Here is a 22637-nt window from a genome sequence, read left to right as displayed (position 1 = left end):
CATAGCTGAGAAGAGTGACGAAATGTATTGATTTTCTGCAGACGAGTGCTCCCTCGTACACGTCTGGGAAACACTGGATGTTTTGAAGTATTTGCCACTTCTGTGCATAGACCATCCACTCGAATCACCAGATCTTGCTTCCTGACAATTACCTATTTCCTAACCTAAAAATTCAATGAAAGGATGAGAATTTTGCAATGATTCTGAGATGATAGCAGCAATAGAGTAGTTTTTTTTCAGACCAGACACAATCATTGTCTACGGAAAGGGTTAATGAAAATTCACACAACATGTGCCGGTGTGTTGAACTTCTTGGTTAATATGTGTAGCAGCAGGAAAGTTTCATGGTTCTGGGTCATTTCTTTTTTGACCAGGTCGAGAACTTTTCAGCTAAAATAGACTGTTTCTTGTGGCAAGGCTGTCTATGCATCACGTCTGGATCGTAAAGGAGGCAGAGGGCGGACATTTCGAAGCCCAAAGGCAACAATGAAAGCCAGCAAGAATGAGTCACGAAAGGCTTCTTAAAGTGAATGGTTTGTTTGTTTCGCAGATGTGTTCTGTAAACAATTGCCCGCAGAGTAGCCAAAACACGTCGGGTCGAGTAAAGTTCAGCTCTTTTGCACTTTGCAGAATTCCAATGGTTTTGTTGACATTTCAGTACTTGACTTTTTGTGAATTGGCGTGACGTGTTCAGTCTTGTTACGAACAACAAGTCCGAGCTTATTTATTTCAGGGGTTTTCCATTCGGATCTTCAACGACTTTGTACTTGTTAAAGTTCTTGGCATGAAACGGTAGTATTTCCACTCACCTGAAGTACCTGAGAAGAGATGAATGAGTTGCTTACGTTCATTGTGAGCTTTGCAATGTAATTGGCTAAGCAAGAGCTTTGAAGTTATCTACTAACCTCGTTATTTCGTGACATGTTATTGATTTCTTAACGGAGTAGAATACTGCATGGGACCACTTTCGCTCGCTCGTAATAGTTCGAGTCTCCGACCCTCGACCGTAAACAATTTAATATCATTTTAATGTGACAATAATCGTAGACATATAAATGTCAAATATCCTACTTGGCAGTTTCAGACCACAATCATCTATTCATTTTCATGTATCACTGTATTGGTAAGATATACAAAAGAACATTTTAACATGGAAATGATGACTGTGTTCACTTATGTTTCAATTTCACTGCGTCTGAAGTTAAACAAAGAATGGAAGAAGGTGTTAAAAAGAGTGGAAAGGACTAGAGAGAAAGAGGAGAGAAGAATGAAGGAAAAGAGCGTGAGATAAAGAGTCCAACCACATTCTAGATGAAAGAAAATATGTTTAGCCTTTTAGGTGAAGTTGACAAGGGAAAGCCACCTGCTAGAATGTTCCAGAACAACTTTCTAATAGTCTGGAGGCGACTAATGTTTGTGTATATATATCGTCCTGTTTTTGTATCTTGTTACTTTTGTACTTGGTGCAGAGTCTGAAGAAGACCTTGCTAGAAGGTTGAAACGTTACGTTTAGTTTATGTTTTATAATAAAATAAATTACGCCTTGGTCAACATATTGAGTTTTTCAAATCATGGAAACAAGGCTTAATGGTGTTATAATGCGTGTTTCACTTGACGATCCATATTTGAGGGCTCACCACCATAGACAAATTACGGTTATACGTCTAATATAGGTATGTGCCGAAGCCGATTACACATATATGAAAATCGGCAGAAATTGAGATATCGGAATCGGCAAAAAATCCGATATTTAAACCGGTACAGATTATACTACAGTTTTACCTTCTAACAAGTTCAAGTTTTATATTCTAGATATGTAAGATTTATTGAAAATTTGGTTACGATTTGTCATTATTGTATAGTTTTTTGTAATAAAACTCTCATTCAGATAATCAACCTAACTATAAGTCAGAAATAAAACAGTACATTGCTATTGTATTGGAAATTCAAAAATGAATATTCAAACCTGAAGCAAGTCCTGAGAAAATACTTGGGCATACCTGCTGCATCAGTATTCAGTGATTGAGTGTTCAGTGTTGCTGAACAGATTTGCGATAAGAGAAGAAGTAGGTTACTTCCTGAAGTGCTTCCAAATCTCGTGTTTCTGAAGTTCAATCTGGCAGAACAGCAATTCATTTTGCATTTCAGAGAACTGCTTGTGTACTAATGTTTAATCTCTTGAGAATCAATGTTCTTCTTAAAGGTTCACATAACATTTTGTAGATGCAAATGTACATTTGCATCTCTTGAGAATATATATGTATATACATATGCTATGCAATAGAAATGTACATAGCAAATTTATTTTTGTCATGCTGAAAATAACATCCCATTTCTGTTTAATAATCTTATGTATCGGAATCTGTTAAATATCGGCATCGGTTCCAAAAATTATCAGTGAGTACATCGGCATCAGTAATTTTCAGCTTCGTCACATCCCTAGTCTAATACTGGGCTTCGAGTGTATACCGCTCGTTTTGCCTGTTCGAGCGTTATTCTCTAGAGTGAAGAAGCTCTCGATTCCGTACGCTACCTAGCGTCGTTCGTGCTAACTACTTGGCGCTCGAGCGAAATCTTTCACTGCAGCACTTTATAACTGAGAAAAGAAAATTCATAAGCCAACAAGAGTGGGAGGAAATTGATTAGTATAGGATTATCGACGAAAATAAAGAATATTTTACCAATAAAAGAATACAAATTAAAAATGAAAATACTTATGACACAAAAGAATTTCGGTAATAAAGAAGAAAAGGCTGTGACTGAACAGATAATCGACTATTTAGGGGAAATGGCTGGGGGGAAATGTTATTTAGAATGAATAATGAGCGTAGTAATGGAGAAAAGTGGAATAGGTTGAAAATTAAAAGTAATATCTGATTTAGAAAGACGAAAGGAAAAATTAGAATTAATATTTTTGAATGAGGAAATTAACTTGACGATAAATAAAAGTATAGCACTTATTAACATTCAATATTTATCGCTTTATCACTTATCAACTTAAAACTACACAGACGCAAATATAAATCCTTCTTCAACACGACACATCCACCCGTATCAAAGCAAAAGCAATGCATACAGCGAGTCTGAGAGGTGCCATTTTCGGACGACATGGATCTGTTCTCGATAGCATTTTGTTGATCAGGAGTCTCGTTCCGGGCACACCCATCTTCCACCGAACGCCAAAACTAAATGCTAAGGACTCTAAACCTGGCCCTCCTAACCTAACCACATATGCATTATTAGACTTAAGCGGAATTGTAGGTTAGGAACGCCAGGTTTAAAGCTTTTAGTGTCTTTGCAGCTGGATGACCCCCCCCCCCCCCAGGCCAGACCCACTAACTAGAGTTGCAGTGTTCTGCAGTTTGCTTACCGAAGAGAAAGTTGAAAAAACCTCGGCTTGAATTGAAGGTTAACTTACATCCAATTTCGCCGGCAAAGGACGTAATTCCAGCCGCTACACGGACCACATTCTGCTAGCACAGAAAAACAAATTAAGGCACTGTGTTTTGCTAATACACCCGGGAAGATTTAGGCTGCGCTCCCTGGCTTTTGATGCACTTATATTCTGTGGTTAACATCCATGAAAAGGGAAAGTTTAAATGAGCTATTCATCTTCCTGAGGACGTTAGATTATGTTTGGTATTTTTAGCTCGAACGCATAAGCAGTGCCACGGCTAAGTCTTCTTGAAAGCATCATAGTTGGCCAGTTTACACCAAACGTAACCTCCGTGGCGGAGTGGTTAACACACCGCGCTACGACGCCAGAGGCCCCGGATTCGAATCCTGGCCTCGGCATGGGTGTTTGTGAGTGTCCATTCATGAATTTCATCACTTGTGTTCATGATTAACCAAAAGTGGTAGAAATGCGAAATAAAATTTTATTGTAAGGAATACAAAATATTTGATAAGAAGAAGGATATTTCATCATCACTGTTACTATTTTAAAAATGTAATATTATTATGGGATATAGTGATACACATGAAACATCGTAAGGTGATTTCTGTCTTTTATGTATTCAAGAACTTATAGATTGTGTCTTGTTGCTAATTAAAAAACATAACAGCAACAATTATAAGCGCAAAATCTGTAAATTGTTGAAATAAATAGAAGACAGAAATCAACTTACAATGCTTCATGTATATCACTATATTCGATAATAATATTACATTTTAAAAATAGTAACAGTGATAATGAAATATCCTTCTTCTTATCAAATATTTTGTATTCCTTACAATAAAATTGTGAGTGATATAAAGAATGACTGTGACAATCGAATGAAATTTTACATGTTTGTAAAACCGTGAGCGCCAGGGCAATTCGGAAAGTAACTTTTGGAAAATCTGCAGAGGTTTCCGTCAAAGCCTCCATTTGAAGAAGCGCATGGTGAAGAGACATGGCCATTCATCCTTCGTCCAATGCCCGCGGGGTTTTCTAAGAAAAACAAGAAGCCCTCAGGTCATATGGAAACACAACTTTCGCATTCCCCCTAACTTCCCCCCATTACACTGGTCCATCTTCTCCCGCCTGGACAAATTCATGTCCCCCCCCCCCCGTCCCTCCTTTCTTGCATGCGAAATCCTCTGTCGACCGCCTCTTGGTGACCTTCAGGCTACCGTCGGACAGCATCTAATGAAATTGAAATCCCGAAGAACTCATCTTCCAGTCGGAGGACCCTTCTTCAACCCCCTACTCCCATCCGCTTCCAAGAGAATCCAAAGACAAATTACAGAAAGGAAACTTTCTCTCAAGATGTCTTCTCCCTCTCTTAGACTGGCCATCACAGTGTTGCTGCAACCACGGAAATATCTCTAGACTCAGTGAAAAAGATTTGTCACGATGATTCTATGATAATAGGTTTGCTTTGCTTTGTGTTAGTCCGCATTCCTGTAACTTTTGGCTAATCGCGAAGATAATGATGATATAATGGTTGGTTGGTTGATTTAGTTTATTTTAGTTCGCTTTTTGTGCCACTTTTGGCTAATTTGCGAAGATGTTGATGAGTGATGATATGATAAAAGTGATGAAGGGACACTCACAATGAACATCCTTGTCCAGACCGGATTCAAACTAAGACCCCTCGTGTCGTAGCGCGCTGTGCTTATCACTCCCGACACAATGATATTGAAAACTAACTACCCAATGATGTAATCCGTATAGTAATAGATCAGCATTTACCAAGTCTTATAAAACACCAGATTTTATCTCCCGCAGTTTCGTAAACAGGTCAATGATGGTAACTAATATTGAATTTAATTGGCATTGCATTGTTCTTTTAAGTCATTCATCGCTCATATTTGTAGTAGTCACCGCATTATCCATTAGTTTCGGTAGTAAGAAACCGACAAATAGATGGCAGCACCGTGATCACTTACTTATACAGCACCATTGGTATTTTAGTTGTCGGATATTTGTCATTTGATTAGTTTTAAAATTGCGTTGCAATTCTAGAAATATACAGTTTATTAGCCTTCAAAATTTCAGCGCAGGCATACTAATGGACAAATTAAGATAACGTATGTCACACTAAAGGAGTATTTACGAGGTCCTTCAAAATTCTGAGGGTGTCCAGCTGAAAAGTATATTGAGGGTATGAGCCCACAATATATCTGTAAGCTATCACAGAGTATATGTTTCTGTGATCGCTTAAGTTATTTCCGGCCCTCCACGATGGTGTAGTGATTACGTCGTTGCCTTTTAATCAAGGGGTCCCGGGGTCCGATACCTATAGGGTCTGGTGTGGAGCACACGCATTATCATTTAGTTTCGGCGTTTGATGAAAGCTGGGTGTGTTCCTCACCAGACCCTACCGATAGAGGCATATAGTGGTTCGAATTTCAGTTGATACTGCAGGTCCAGTCCCAGTAGCCTATTTGTGCGTACAAAACTTTATACACTCTTTATATATACAGAGTGTCCCAAAATAGTGTTTACACTCTTTGAACGTTAATAATGCGAACACTAATAACAGCAAGTATGAACTTTTTTTTTGCGTGTCACCCACCTTAAATACTGTGTCTGCAATGCTATAGAACAAATCCACAGGAAGGGAAGCATACGTAGGTACTGTCAATCACATGTTTAATGTCATCCAGTGACTATGGCTTTGTGGGGTACACATCATTCTTCAGTTTCCCAACGGTATAAATCTAACGGTGTTAAATTGGGGGACCTGGGTGGTTATTTGACAATTCTGATATTGCTCAAAAGAAACATTGCTCACCTCGGCCACTTTGGGTACACAAATGCATACCACCTGGTGGGCTGTGATGGAACTAAAAGCAACAGAATGTCTGCACACGCTCACTCAGACATTTGTAGATATTGAAGCTTCGAATATAGAAATTCCAGTCAAGTTATCTTGAATAGTTTCTCGGTTATTAATATTCAAAGAGTATAAACACTATTTTGGAACACTCGGTAGTTACAGTTGAATTCTTATTACCTTCAGTCGCCTTGTGGTATTTTTGCTAGTCGGCCAAAGAGGACAACATAATGATAGTGGAATGAAATTGACATAGTGCACTCACCAAAGAACATCCATCTCCATGACAAATCTGGAACGTTCGCTGGCAAAATTGTCACCAGAAGACGATTTATATCGTTTTATTTGCTGTTTGAGAGATATCGGCACACCAAGGTTTATCCCTGTAGGAATTGTACTTTCTGAGATATCAGTAATTGACACAAATGGATCGCCACGTCTGCCATATGCGTAATGTAATGTGTATAATGGTAGGTTTCTGTACAGTTGTGATGATTAGTACCTGTAGAAATGAGAAGAAAAGGGGAAAACGTTCTGTCCGGAACTTTCTAAAAAATAAGGTTTGCAACACTGCTTTGAGGAAGTTTATCCTGTTTGTCCCTCCCCCTTTTGTTGGTTCCTCTTTCCCAAATCTGTCTTCGGCCTCTTCCCGAAAAGTTAAGAGGAAGCTGGAAAAAGAGGCAGAAACGCCGTTAAGAAGGAAAGACATTTGTCTCTGCGCATATGTTAGGAACCGAACCACAGATAATCTCGCAAGTAAATTTATGAACCACATTTTTATGCGGTGAAGATAGCCTTTCTTACACCAAGTCCTTTTTTCCTCCTTATCGCCTATCTTCAGCTTCCTTCTCTGAGCGCTGATCGTTTTTCTTCAGGTCCTTCTGGCAAGTCTCCGTATGATATCATTAAAGTATCCCATCCCACGCAAATAATGGTATCTTGTTGATATCCATACAGATTATTGATGAACTGAAATTCTAGTAAATGTCTTTCACAGAAATATTGTAACAGCGAAGATTATTGGTTTGGTGTATTTTAGTTCGCTTTTCTGTCACTTTTCCCTAATTGCGAAGGTGAGAATGAGTGATGATATGATGAAACTGATGAAGGGACTCACTAAGAAAACCCATACCAGACCTGGATTCGAACCCGGGACCCCTGGCGTCGTAGCGCGCTGTGCTAACCGCTCTGCTGCTGAAGTTGGCAAAGACTAAATTTGTATAAACATAAATTGCAATTTCACATTTGTTTTATTCTTGTCTACCCTTTCATTGCCAACAATCTTATTGGCCGACCACATTGGGTGGGTGATCTTCTTATCAAGGATTCGGGTTCGAATCCTTGCCTTTCATCCTCATCGCCGCCAAAGTGGAAGAAAAGTGACCGCAAATATGATACGATTTTTCTTACTTAGCGCCGATTTTTGTCACTCTTGGCTAATCGCGAATATGATGATGAGCGATATGATGTAATTGATAAAGGGAGTCTCGAAAAGAAAAACCTTGCCCAGGCCGGGATTCGAACCCCTGTCCCTTGGCATCGTAGCGCACTGTACTAGGCACTCGGCCACTAAGGGCAGCGAAGGCGTTTGTCTTATTCTTGTTGATCCTTTGTGAGTATCTTTTCGTCGTTTCATGTGTTCACCGTTTCATGCTCATCGTCGCGAGTAGTCAAAAGTGGTAGAAAAGTGACCGAACATAAGATAAATGCACATATTAAGGCCGTACTAAAGGTTTTTTGCGTTAATTTTTCGATAACAGATGACAGCACCGTTTGTCATGGCAACCGAGTGTCATGTTGCCAGATCTACGCATAGCTATACTCAAGGTAGCTACATACAGGTTGGTCAATAAACGATAATGAAGCAACATTTGATGTCAATAAATGACGTCACGTTTGCGTTGTGTTTCTTTTAAAGTTAAGAGAAGTGGAACGAAGGATGTTGGAAGAACCCAATGTGCTAGATATTTGATAGTAGTAGTTTGAACATGACGGAGACCTTTCATTTTCTGTTATTTACTTAAATAACTTGAATCGTAACAAAATTATAAGTATCACAAGTTCTAGAGAATAAAACAATCTTTTATATCGGAAAATTTCTTCCTTACCGAATCTATATATTAGTTGTACGGTTATCCATTGAAATTTGGGCCTATGCTTTAACATGGCTTTGGAACCCCTTAAGACATTTCTTGACAAACAAACTAAACTTTTCGTATTGTGATTGTAGACACAAACGCTGCAAGCAGCGAAGCGAGATTGTCGTATTAATGAGAGAGCTAAGTTAGGTTAATTATTAAATGAAGACATACTCATAAAATACCGAACTGTGGTTTGACTCAAACTCATAACCCTCGACTTCAATGTCATTAGTTAATCACTCAACACTCTCCGCCTCTGAGCTGGCCAATTCGAAATATTAAATTAATGACAATTTAAAACCTGTCTTTTGAATAATGGCCATTACACAAACTCCCTTTGCACCTTCGCCGGTAAGAGAGTTTGCATTTAGACACGAGTAAAGCTACCGAAGGATTTCTAGAAAGTAAAATGTAGTAGCGATTGCCATTAGGTTTGTGTTCAAAGTGCATGAGTCAGAAGGTTGGGCGAGTTCATTCTAAAAATACAGCCCAGCGGTAACTTATCATAATCGCTCAACTGTGGCGCTGTAGGCGTTTACGGCTGACGTAACGGCGCCATTAATGCTCTCTTGACGCTAACTTGGTTTGTCCACTACAAAAGATACACACGTCTCACGTTATTCTATTCGTGTGCTGAGTCTAGAGAAGATTTCACATACGTTTCGTTCGCTTGTTGCTAGAGCGCGGTTATGTAAACATATCGGGATTTAGTCAGTGAAGCTGTAACAGTTCACTTACCTGTGCGTTGCGCAGAGGAAAGCTGTGTGTCATGTAGGTGAGAAGCCACGGTCACTGGCGTACGCAGAGGGGGGCTGATGGGGCTACAGCCCCCTCCGAAATTTTGAAAAAATCAACATTTTCAAATAAATGCAGCAAGGAAGTAGGGAAAAACCAGAGTGGCAAATGCATACCTCTCTTAAAATGACCCACGGTTGCCATTTCTGAGAGTATTCTAAAAATACGAAGTATCATACTGCGTATGCCACCCCCACCCCTAAAATTCATCTATGTACACTCATGCTCATAAATTAAGGATAATAGAGGTTTTGGTGCCCCACGATACAGCACTGAAAAAAACTAGTTGTGGGAGCACAGACACATGTTGAACACACAAGAAAGACATCCACATACCCTGTTTAACCCTGTTTATAGCAGAAAACTTAGGAAAAACCAAAGAGCGCACATATGATACAAAGCAAGGGAGATTGTAAAATGTTGTTCCACAGTTCTTTGAGCATGTGCACAGGTTTCAGTATGGAATGTGATGCCCATGCACATTGACACATCCAGTACAATGGCTTGGCATACTCTGGAGGGGGTTGTCAAGCAGCTGTTGGGGCATGGCCTCCCATTCTTGCACCAGTGCCTGTCGGAGCTCCTGAAGAGTTCGAGGAGGTGGAAGACGTGCGGCGACACGTCGGCCTAGAGCATCCCAAGCATGTTCGATTGGGTTGAGGTCAGGGGAATAGGCAGGCCACTTCATTCGTATGATGTCTTCTGTTTGAAGGTGGTACTCCACAATAGCAGCTCGGTGTGGCCTGGAATTGTCATCCATCAGGAGGAACGTAGGACCGACTGCACCTCTGAAAAGACGAACGTAGTCTTGCAGAATAATATCCCGGTACACCTGACCTGTTACAGTACCTCTGTTGAAGATATGCAAGGGTGTACGTGAACCTAGGATAATGCCACCCCACACCATGACACCACCACCTCCATACTGGTCCCTTTCGACGATGGTACCGGGTCAGTATCTGGTTCCTGGTTCACGCCAGATGGTTACACGACGAGAATCATTGTTGAGACTATACCTGGACTCGTCAGTGAAGAGTGCCTGAGACCATTCTTCCATTGTTTATGTCCTGTGTTCTCTACACCAGTTGTTACGGGCTACTCTGTGACCATGTGACAGTGGAATGCAAATTGCATGCCTCTGGGCGAATAAACCGTGAATGTTGAGCCGTCTCTACACAGTGTGTCTGGAAACTGTTCCAGTGGCAGCTGCAAGGTCTCGAGCAAGGCCCCCGGCAGTACTCCGTCTGTTTCTCCGGGCACTTATGGTCAGATACATGTCTTCTCGTGGTGTTGTACACTGTGGACGTCCACTGCTGTAGCGCCGAGACACGTTTCCAGTCTGTTGTAATCGTTGCCATAATCGTGAGATGACACTTTGTGGCACATGGAGCACCTGTGACACGACCTGCTGTCTTTGGCCCACCTCTAGCCGCCCAAGTATCCTTCCCCTCATTACATCATCAATATGTGTTTGTTGAGCCATTTCACACACACACTCACCATTCGCACAACCGAACACAACTGCACACTTCCTATAGGCACTGTACTCTGGTCACCAGTTTCGCTCCTGTGAGTCATTTGTCTGCTTACAGCGCCACCACACACTGGATCAAGGTCATAGTCAACACAGGTTCTTTGGTACAGTACCCAGACATCATTTCAAGCTGCAACGTGCACATCAAATATTTATTTGTACAAGATTCAGCATTATCCTTAATTTATGAGCATGAGTGTACTATCCACTCCCGAAAGAAAATCCTTGGTATGCCAGTGGCCACAGTGGTGATCTTTTGAGAAACATTGGATCGGTTGAACTCGTGAGATTTGTTTTATATTTTTAAGCGATAATATACGTAGGCTGATGATTTACCCAAAAATGTATTTTTTGTTCCTTGGGCAGAAAATATATGCTTTTTCGTTTAAAAGCAGTGTCAGGCCATTTATGAGACCAATACATGAATATTACACTGGCTGTTTTCTGCCTATTTTAGACATAAGTGCCTATTACGAAGATAACTACATATTGTTGAAGTGCCTTATTGGCAGTACGGGGAGATAGCAGTAGAGACACTCATTTCTGACCAATATTTATTATGACCCAGACCATGCGGACTCGAACATGGTCAAGAAGAAGAAGCCTTCTCTCTCCTGTCCTGGCAGCTCCTCACTTCCAGAACTCCACTCTCTCCCCACGCTTCCCCTAATGCAACTCCCCGATCAGCCACGACTTCCTCCCGGCCATTGTCTCCCAGTTTACATGACTCAGCGATGACATTGCCCGATCGGAAGTCGCACCTGCATTCCTCTTTCAAGATCTCCTTCTTTGTCCACAATATGAATTATACCTAATGTGGGAAAATATTGACAAATCTGCCAATGTTCGTCAATTTTACTGCCTATCTTGTATTATTCTGTGCTTTCTACCTGCCTATTTTGAGCAGTGATGTGCCGTAGACTATACGTTTACGTCTACACGTAATCTACGCGTAGATTACATTGGGTTGTAGTTTACATAGACTACGTAGACATTCTAAAGTGCATTAAAATTAATTTTCAAGGGTTTCTTGAAAGGAAAGTGACATTTTCAACTATATTGGTTCCTAACGAAATAAAAAGAACCCTATTTACAACAAAATTTCTCGTATCTTCTATTATCAACTATGGAAGAAGATAAATAGTATGCAAAACACAACAACAGATGGCAGTCGTGAGGCAAGAGTGGTATTTTCTCCATAACATACTAGAATATTTCCTATATTAGGTTTCTTCCTAGGTGAGAAATAGTTCGAATTTGGAAGAAAGAGTATGAAAAGTTATTCTTACACATCAGCAACTGATACGCAGTATAAGTTTGTTTTACTTCCACAACGCCCTTTGCTAAGTTATCACCTTTTGCCATGTTGTTTACATAGATTACGTAATCTACGTGTATAAAATAGTCTACGTGTAGAATGTAGACTATCGTTGTTTACGCGTAGACGCACATCACTGGTTATAAGGCCTTATCCTCCCTTATTTTCCTAATAACGATGTAACCACGGATAGTGTAAGTAATTTAGGGCACTGACAAGCATCATAATGCAGATGTTAGCAAATTATTATGAACCTAACACTAAGTAAGTAATTAAGGTGCGAGAATTCAGTAAGTCTACAATGAAAATAACATTTTGTTTTCTTAAGCACGGGCACTTTATTTCTAAAATAAAAATATAATAAATAACAGCGACATCATCAGGTGGGTTTCAGCCCCATATGCCCATGTAAGTCGGCGCCACTGAGAAGCCACGCCAGCAAAGGCATCCAAATCGCGGCCAAGTCATGCGAAAATAATGTAGCTACATATTCTGTACTCTTTCATCAGTAGTTTTTGATCATGCCATTTCTCATTACATATTTTCCATACTTCATACACACCATGCCATTTCTGCGTTTTGTTCAGCATGTACCGAGTCGCAGTATAGTGGATGCCACATCATCCAAATCCTACTTAATTGGTGAACAGTGTTAATTGTTTAGGTGTCACGTATAATTGTGAGAAATTCCGATTAGGCAGCTTCTTTAATAACAAGCAATCAAATGTTTTGCAGTAAATAAACAAGGCAACTAAAAAGCCTGTATTTTTAAAATGGCGTTTTACCAATAAGTTGTAGGCTGTTCATACATGTTATTCTATGTATCGTTTTTGTTGTATATTCCTTTTGCTGTCATTTTTATTTATTATTTTTCCATCCTTGTTTACTGTGATTTCGGATGGGAAATTTTCAAGCAATGTCCCTCCTTATAGCAGCTTTGAAGTTTACGCAGCCTCTAATATATTATGTATCTTAGGACGGCTCGAGCGTAGTGCTGATCACATCACTTCCATAAATGGTCGACAGATTGATTGATGTGATTTACTTTATTTCGTTTTTCTGCCACTTTTGGCCAATCGCAAAGATGTGGATGAGTAATGATATGATGAAATGAATGGACACTTTCGAAAACACCCAGGATGCGAACCCGGAACCCCTAGCGTTGCAGCGCACTGTGCTAATCACTCCGTGCGGGTCATAGGTGGTCGAGGTTGGGAATGTGTCTACCTCCACATATCCCTGATATGCCTTTACTGCATATTGTAATGTGCAAGGTAGAGTGTTGCAGTGAGCGTTTTTCGCTCGAGCGGCAAACAGTTCGCATTCGCAACGCTAGATGGCACACAGAATTGATAATTCTTCCGCTCGAGCGAAAAACGACCGAACGAGCGATATACACGCGAACTCTCGAACCCTATTAGTACAGATATTTCCGTAATTTGTCTATGGTAGTGGGCTCTCAAATATGGATCGTGAAAATATAAGTTTCGGTACATAATCATCATCTCAATGTTAAAATGCAGTTTTGTGTATTCTACCATATGTGAAAATGAAATGGATGATTATGGGCTAAAACTACCAAGGCTCACATTTTATGTTTCTACGATTATTGTCATATTGAAATGTTCGATTGATTGTTATAACTGCATTTTATTATTTCGCAAAATATGATTATCCTTTTCGGTAAGTGAAAAATTATGTACACGTACTTGTTGCACTGTGATACGCTATTTGTAATTGCTTAGGCAGCTCTGTGAGCACGTGTATCCATTTTCATATGTGCTGTATTTGAGCCTTACATAATAATATACGGAATTATGATTTAGAATTCTAATTGCATGGAGTGGTTTCCTTCCACGTATGGGTTTTATGTTGACAGTGCTGCTTATTAGGTTCTGAAATACGGGACGTTTTCAATCATTCCACTACGAGTGCGGTACGATCGAGCGTAGTACGCTCTAGCGTGGGAGATTGGAACGAGTTTGAGCGAGCGAAAATGGTCCGATGCAGAACACTAGTGTAAGGAGTACTTATTGTTTACCGTTAATTGTTTTCCTTCATTTTTCTTCCGATTCTCTTTAAGTTCTTGTCTCTCTAGCTTTTCGTATTATTCATCTAGTTCTACATTCATACAGCGATGTTTCATTTTAAGAAGCATTACACGATATAGAAAAGATATAATATAATGTTCTCAAAGTATGCTGCGTCCTTTAATTCTTCTTATTATGATTAACCCAAGGGGTAGAAAAGCAACATCGTGGAATAAATAAAAATGGAAGGACCCTACAGTTAACGCATGTGTGGATTAAGGATTAGACACCAAAAAGAGGAACAAGAGTCAAACTGAACATGGTATGTTTACTTAAGTGAGTGGTCGAGATAACGACGACAAAATTTACGACACTTGGAGCAGTGGTTTAGTATGTTTCCTGGCTAATCTGATCTGCACGTCCTCGGAATTCGTGTGACTCTATGTTTTTTCCCCCTGGACGGAAAATGAATCTCGTTTATCCCTCTCACAGAGCCATGGTATCTTGTTTTCGAACTCAACCCCCCAGAGCAGAAACATGCTGTTATTCCAAGCGAGGCACGAGTCAGTGTGCTTTGCTCGCTGAAGAAGATGGCATGGAATTTGGTGATGAGGAAACTTTGGCTCGTGAGAATCTAATTATGCTAAACACATAATTATCATATATACAAGAGAACCCCACTTTCAAGTCAACATCGCTCCCTTCTTTCCATTTTGATAACAGGCGACGATTTGAGGGGGGGTACTTTTTCCCCAGCAAAATTCTCCAACGGAAGCATCTGTATATTTACATACATGAAATATTGTTTATGTCGATCTTACACTCTAAAAATGTATTTGAAGTTGGCGCTACTGATTGTAATATTAGTTTAAGTCTACATTCTTATACAAGTTTGTATGATTTTCAACAGATAGAAGGAAATAGCCTTTGGGACTGTATTAGACATAGATGTTTCAAAATAGAAGCATCGTCGTCATCATTCATATAATTTCCCCAAGAGCATCTTCCATTGTTGGTATTCCGACGGGCGTTCCACTATTTTTTTGTTCTTTTGTGTGTGCGTTACACGTACCAGCTTGCAGCGTGACACTACATGCTGATACATGTAATAAAACATCTTAAAATCTTCATCGCGGTGATTAATCTTAAGAGACAGAAAAACAATAGAGGGAAGGTTTTTCACGATTTAGCTTTAATTTTTATCGAGGAAGGAAAGGAAAGCTGCAATTTTTCATAATTAGTGCATCCCACAACATTTGTGACTTGTGTTTATTGATGTATTTTGAGTCTTGAGTGTATGTAGCTAATGTGAATTAAATATTTTAAATGTATACACCGTTTAATTGAATTGAATTAGAATTGTTGATACGTAGGCATCACACAGACCTTTCATACTATTAACATATTTGTCTGTATGTGTGTGGGTGGTGAGAGGTGGTAATACGTTAATTTGAAATGAAGAAACCATCTGTTTGTTCCCTTGAAATTTTTGAAAGTTCACTTTGAAATCCGGGAATTATACTTTAATTTTATCATGGCCACCCTAAGGTCTCATAAAATAAATCTCATCATAATTCAATCGTCACGTCTGTTGTTACGTCACAGATACTTACTCTATGAAACTGACAAGATACAGTTCACCTGCTTAGTTTCTTATGAATCTTACTAACCTAGACAACAATCAGGGAAAATCTTTACCCCCGAGTACACAACCACAGGAACAGATGTTCATTCAGTGTTATTTCCCCTTGTGCTCAGGCAACCCAACCAACTCTGGTGTTGTGCAGCAGAGCGTGCATTCAGGGGGCTGCACAAGGTTATCCACCAGTTAGACCTTTCTACTGGATATTAGCAAGTGATGAATTATTCATACCAACTTTAATGTAATCAAGTTGTTCTCTCTTGGAGCGAGTACAGACCTGATTTGCATTTCCATGATTCCATAACTTGGCTGAATGCCTTTTTGAGCTTATACCGGGTGTAACATCGGTGTTCGCCAATATATTATCGCTTTTATTTCCTCTTTCCTTCACGTCGTTTCGTATCGCTGGTTTCAAATTTTCGAAATACGAAAAGGTTTGGATAAGAGCTTTACGTGGCAGATTGGTCTGCAGTAGCAGTGTAATGTCCGTTGAATATTTTCAGAGTGAATTTTAAATTGCTAAAACATCCCTACAATAGGATATTTAATGATAACGGTTCCGATTATTTTATGATTATTTTTTTTTCAAATTCTCCTAACAGAAAGATTGATCGATTTTGGTGTTTTAAGTCCACTTTATGCACACTAAGGCTAATTGGGACTGGACCTACAGTTTAAAGTCGGATCCGAACCACTGTGGTCCTCCATCGTCCTAACAGAAAGACTATCGTAGCATTTTGGAAATCATTGTCACACGAAACTTGAACCTTCCTTAAAGTAATGGCCAATGTTTGGATTCGAGAAACAAGTTATTTATGTTGAAAAACTTAAAAATTACCTTACGCAAGCATGCGCGCTTCCTATGGACAAGATATTGTCCGTTGATTAATGGGAATGAATGTAGAAGTAAATCGGAACCTTAGTAGAATGAATTTAAGGACTTTATTTTGATGCTAAGAGAACCAAACCTGAACTGCCTAACCTAGCCTGCCTGTAAATATTGATATTTTCTTGTCAGAACACAGTTTCGGACAATCGCTAAGAATGTATGCGTAACATTTTCTTTTTTTTTTCGTCTGCCATCTTGTATTGTTTTGTTGTTGTTATATATATTTATTTATTTTACTTGTTGCTACAGTTTTAGTATAAATTGGTCATTCAGTACTGTATCTGAAACTTTAAGTAAATATGTAAATAATCACGAAAGCTTATATAGAACAAAATCTTACATAATCGCTAAAACTCCGCAGTATATGTTAACAGGCGGGAATGGGAATCAAACCATGTAAAAATTGCATTCGTAGCATCGTGAAATCGCAATAAAACAAAATTAACTTCGGCTTATTTAATAGTTAAAGTCCGCTTTGTGTATACAATTAGGTTAATTGGGACATGATAGCCATTGATTACAAGTCGATCAGAGTAACCACTACGCTACGCTACACTAGTGGAACTTTGTCATCATCATCATCATCATCATCTCTCTCTCTCTCTCTCTCTCTCTCTCTCTCTCTCTCTCTATCTATCTCTCTCTCTCACACACACAAACAAATTTGCATATTGTTTGAGTTTGGTTTTAAATCCACCTTATGCACAGATGCTAATCAGAACTCGACTTACAGCTTTAAGTGGCATTCGAACGACTGTGCAAAGTGCCTATACCGGGTATCGAACCCGGCTTACAAGGTAACAACATTATCACTACGCCATCGCGTAATCAATCTGGCACTCAAACAGCCAAATACCGGGTGGTCCAAAAGTCCCGGAACGGTGACATATCGTGAGAAATACACATCGAATCGGAAAACGAATAAAAAACGTGTTTATTAAATGAAAGAAAGCTATTCAGTGACATCACAATTGATTCTCCATTGTAGAATCGGAAAGAGGACTTCATTCCGAGTCCAACGAGCTATCAACCATCCTCCTAGCTCAATTAGGAACGGAGATATGGCCATTTTAAATTTTCAAAGGAACGTATTTCTACCCCTAATTGAGCTAGAGTGAAAGCGATTACAGATTCGGAATCTGCACGTCAAGACCTTTCAATAGAGATATGGAAGGGGGTGTGTACGATCACATGCAGATCAAGTGTGATGGGGAATCAAGTGTGATGTCATTGAATAGCTTTCTTTCCCTTATTAAACACGTTTTTTTTCGTTTTCCGATTCGATGTGTATTTCTCACGATATGTCACCGTTCCGGGACTTTTGGACCAACCGGTATATAGCGAGTGAAGCACCCTAATTTAGGGAAGGTGTATTCCTGATTACATTCAGTAATCCCTAGTTTTCGGGACTAGGGACACTAATTCCAGTGCCAATCTCCGTGGTTGAGTGGCTAGTACAGCGCGTCATCTCACCAGGGCCCTCGAGTTCGAAACTCGGTCTGGGCATCTGGACATGTGTGTTCTATGTGAGTGTTGCTTCATCAATTGGAAACTAAAATTGGTAAACGCTGTAAGTGGCACAATAACCGTTTTCCACGTTAAACTGTGAAATTTGCCATGCTTGGTAAACGTGAAATGTGGCTGGTAATCCTCTAAGTAGTTCAAAGGGCGTGTAAAGAGGTCACTAGTGTGCACGTTCTTACGGGCTGATGTGCGGAACGATGCGATTCGCAACACTTTCGCTTTTGGCACTTACAACGTTTACCACTTTTAGTCCTCAATTTGTGTCGTTCTCATCATTGCCATTAGTTAAAATGGACGAAAAGCGACGTCAGACAACAAAAATAAAATCAATGTAGTTCAGGTATGACTACTCTTAAGCCGTAGTGACGACACGGTGCGTTAAGTGTGCTGGCACTAGGTTTCTGGGTTCGAATCCCTCCCAGGCCATGGATAACCCTTTCTATATATTCGTCTCTGTACAAGTTTCTTCATTCGTGCACTTTTTAGCTATTATAAAGTGAGGAAAGAGCACAAACATTAAAATACAAGAAAGCCTTACGACGCCAGAAAATTTTCCCGTGAGAATCCTCAGCGTTCACAAGATGGCACTGAGGGTATGGGAAATACTTCTTTATTAATTGTTAAACAAAATAAACTCAAGTTTTGACGAATTTAAAGAAATATATTTAACTTCTTTCCAAGAAAAATACTTGTAAAAATAATACCGACTGTTTGCGTAAAATTATATCTTCTCACATTTCAACTTAACGTTTCTACAATGATAAATAAAAATTCATACTTTTTATGAATCCATCCAAAACTAGAAACCAAACGAATCAGGATTATGACTGGTGTAGCATAAAGCTCCTCAAGACGTACAACATTTTCATGAGATGATATATGAAAATATCGACATTCCGTGTTGCCGCAATAAGGTTTTTTACGTGCGTGTTGAATTTGAACAAATAAATCTACATATATCTGCATGCTATGCGTTCGGATTCCACTCTTTTTCCGCTATTTGTTTTGTTTCAACTGATAACATGGAGGGATACGAACACACGCGAAAGGAAACACGGACTGAATATACCGTTAGCTGTCGTACAGCATAAACAACGATTATCAGGAATTGATCAAATGGAAAATAATGCAGGTCATATATTCTGCGTGACAGGCCTCCCTCATAATTAAGACTAAAAGGGGTGAAAATATCGCTGTTTCTGAACAGTTGTTTCAAAGCTTTTTTTTTAGTTCATTGTGGTAAGTGTGCGTTTTGGCAAAACCCATTAGTATCAGAATAGGTTTTTGTATCGAAATGAAGACTTGTGACATTTCGTGAGAGATAATACTTTTTGCGATATTTTTTGTTCTGTTCCGATTTGTTTTGAAGCAAGTGGTGCTGTGGAAATTAAGTTATTTATAGCGTACTGTGGTTGACAGGTACTTTCTAGGTTTCTTAACTTTAAAAGCATGATAAATATTAGCTCTCAACAGTTTGTAAAGGATTTAAGTGGCTAGCTGATGTCATACACTGTTACATTTGCACATTAATAATAATGTATTATTATTATTATTATTTTAATAATAATAACAATAATCGTAATAATTTATCGACTGATCGCAACAATGACAATGAATGATGAACTGATTTGGTGTTTTAAGGCCACTTCGTGCACAGTAAAGCTAATCGGGACTGGACTGCGAACCACTATGCGCCTCCACATGATGAACTAATGAATTGCTTACATATTTCTGCATGATATACATACGGATTCCTCTTTTTTCCTCGCTTTTTTGTTTATTTTATTGGTTCTCCGTTTGCTGTTCTAGAATCTAACGATGAGAATTTGCTGGATGCTGAATGTTACCATAAAACTAAACATCCGTGCGTGTTTCCCTTGAAAGTGTATCCAATTTTCATATTTCACACAGCCACCTTTTCATTTAAGAAAATGAACTTGACTCCAAGATGGCGCGCATGAAAGATGACAGCCATTTTGGTAGCATACTTTTCCCTCTCATTCACATCAGAGCATTAAATTTATATATGTGTTAGCCCTTTTGACTTTTATACGAGTAGTTCCACGCTTTTGACCCACCCTGTACATGTAATTTAGTGATCCCGGACTAACTGGTTAATTGAGTTTGGTATATGAAACTTGTAATGGGTTCGCGTGCCAGCGAATATAAATAGAATATGCTTCCGTTTTTCCCTTCATGGGTAATTCATTCTTTTCTGTAAAGGTGTGTTCGCACTTTCTAGCCATCATATCTATCTTCTTTCTATATCTGCAATCATCTCTATGCGTGTGAATTTATTTCTCTTGCAAGTTCATTGTTTCAAGTTTCGTTTTCTTATGGGAAAAGTTTGAAATAATTGAGCAGAACGTCTTTCACATAAATCTTGGAACAACGAACAATGTTGTCACGTTTTATTGTTTGATATATTGTTGTTTGTAACGGCTATTTTCAGTCTGGTTACTGTTAGTCTTTAAGCCTGCAGGACGATCGCGATTGTAATTTTTCATTTCTTAAACTTTCTTATTCCACGCTTTATTTTGCTTCTCGCTTTTCCTTATTTACTGTTATTTCTTTAAGGGCTCTTCTCAACTTCAGAAGTTTCAAATTCGAGATTCATTGGGTTTTGTGTGTGCAACAAACGCTAAAACTAAATGCTGAGAACTCTAAACCTGGCCCTTCTAACCTAACCACACAAGCATTATTAGACCTAAGCGGAATTTGAAGTTAGGAATTGTTAGGTTAGGAGAGCCAGGTTTAGAGCTACTACCAATTAGTTTTAGATATGCGCCGCAGCAGACTCGATTTTTCTTTTCAGAATCATGACTGGTCGGACAACTATTCATCAATCGATTCTTGCCACTTTCCCAAATCGCACGTACAATGGGATCCATGAGTATTACCGTGCAAATTGTCCATGACTATTTTTCATTAATTTTTCTCTTACATCCTATGTGTTTTAAGCGATGGAATTTTGTGTATGCTGGTGCAGAAGTTGTCAACAGCTTGTTTTAAATTTTCTTGTAATTCTTGAACCTCTTATTGGGCCAAATAAAGTGCACGAACATGGTAATACTCGTGGATCCTACTGTACCAACAACAAATGCCACAACTTCTTCGCTACAAAAGCCTTCAGGTACGCAAGGGTGCTATGCTCCCTCCCCCCTAAACTATGAAATGTTTTAATTTGAACCTATAAAAACCTACATAAATAATATTGACTTTCATATTTTGCAAGAATTTTGATTTTGTCCTTGCTTAAATAGGGTCGTTTGTGGAGGGCCATGCTCCAAAAGTCTGCATTCCTCAATATTCATTTACTTAACCATTGATGAAAAACTACCAGACAGTCCATTCTTTTTAATCCCTATCCAGATTTTTACGAACTGCAGTCGTGATACGAAAATGCCTCGGTTTTTTTGTAAACTCACATTCAGACATATTCTTCATTAATATATCATTTGATTTCTAAATATATTATTATCTAAGCAAAGAATTGTCATGGTTGTTCAATGATGCTGGTGTAAGAAAATTAATGGAAATTTTAAAATTAATTTGCGGAATACAATGCTATTCGAATACTTCTGAGAATTGAATGTAAACAATAAGCACCAAGCTGTACACCGTGTGACGGCCTTTGTCTGTAAGGCCTCAAAGCTGGCGTAGTGGTAACGTCGTCACCTTGTAATCAAGAGATCCCGGGTTCGATACCCGGTGGAGGCACATAGTGGTTCGGATTTCACTTGAAAACTGTAGGTTCAGTCCCGATTACCCTTTCCGTGCATAAAGCGGACTTAGAACAACAAATCAATTATTCTGTAAGCAACTTTGTTGCTGATTGTTGGGTTAATTGGGGTGGGCGCGGCAATCGATGAGTTGATTTTGTTTCCGTTACTTTGGACCATAATGGTATATCTAGCTGCAATACTGGTCCAATACTCCTACAACATTTCGGATCATCTCTTATTGTCCACATTTTCGGAGGTTCTGAAGCTCATCATCCATCCTCATCGCCGCGAGTAACGGAAGAAGTAGAAGCGCAGCCACACACAAGCCCTTTCACAACTAAAAGGGCTATCTGCTTCCTCTTCTTTCAACACCAACCTAGCTCTTTCGGTTAAAGTGGAAATTGCCTGCAACAGGCGAACGGAGTGCCTGGCTAACGAAGTGGAATTTCACGCGTCGCTTCTTTCATGATTATTTGTTGCTTCCGGAGGCACCAAAAAATTTCTGGCCGAGCGGACAACCTATTCTGGCGAATTGAAATATAGATCCGCGGTAAAGTCTATGCAGCCAGGCATGGTGTATGCTCGCATTCTTTCGCTGCCGAGGCGGATATCTGTAATAACCACCCTCCTTTCCTTTCGTATTATCATCACAGTGCTCTTGGGAACCATGAGAATATATGTTCTCTTGTTGGGGAAGATTTATTTCGAGAGTTACTTGTTAGCATTCATTGTTACGGTGCTGGTGGTCCCTGGTTCGATTCACTTCACTATTGTCT

The 22637-nt window shown here is 39.3% G+C and overlaps 1 protein-coding gene across 15 annotated transcripts in view; it reads left to right on the top strand.

Annotated features, from left to right (window-relative positions):
• Nucleotides 1-22637, top strand: part of SK (small conductance calcium-activated potassium channel) — an 848626-nt gene that overhangs the window by 574307 nt on the left and 251682 nt on the right. The window contains exon 1 of one of the 15 annotated variants that reach the window (XM_083141002.1): nucleotides 13713-13734. The exons of the other annotated variants lie outside the window; for them this stretch is intronic. The gene's annotated coding sequence lies outside the window, so the exon portion shown is untranslated. Of the gene's footprint in view, nucleotides 1-13712; nucleotides 13735-22637 lie in introns of those variants that run through there. 15 annotated transcript variants of the gene reach the window in all.

Source organism: Lepisma saccharinum, chromosome 19 (genome assembly GCF_977018435.1).
Source record: "Lepisma saccharinum chromosome 19, izLepSacc3.1, whole genome shotgun sequence".
Lineage (NCBI taxonomy): Eukaryota > Metazoa > Arthropoda > Insecta > Zygentoma > Lepismatidae > Lepisma > Lepisma saccharinum.
Note: the sequence above shows the minus strand (reverse complement) of the source record. Positions and strands in the feature narration are given on the sequence as shown.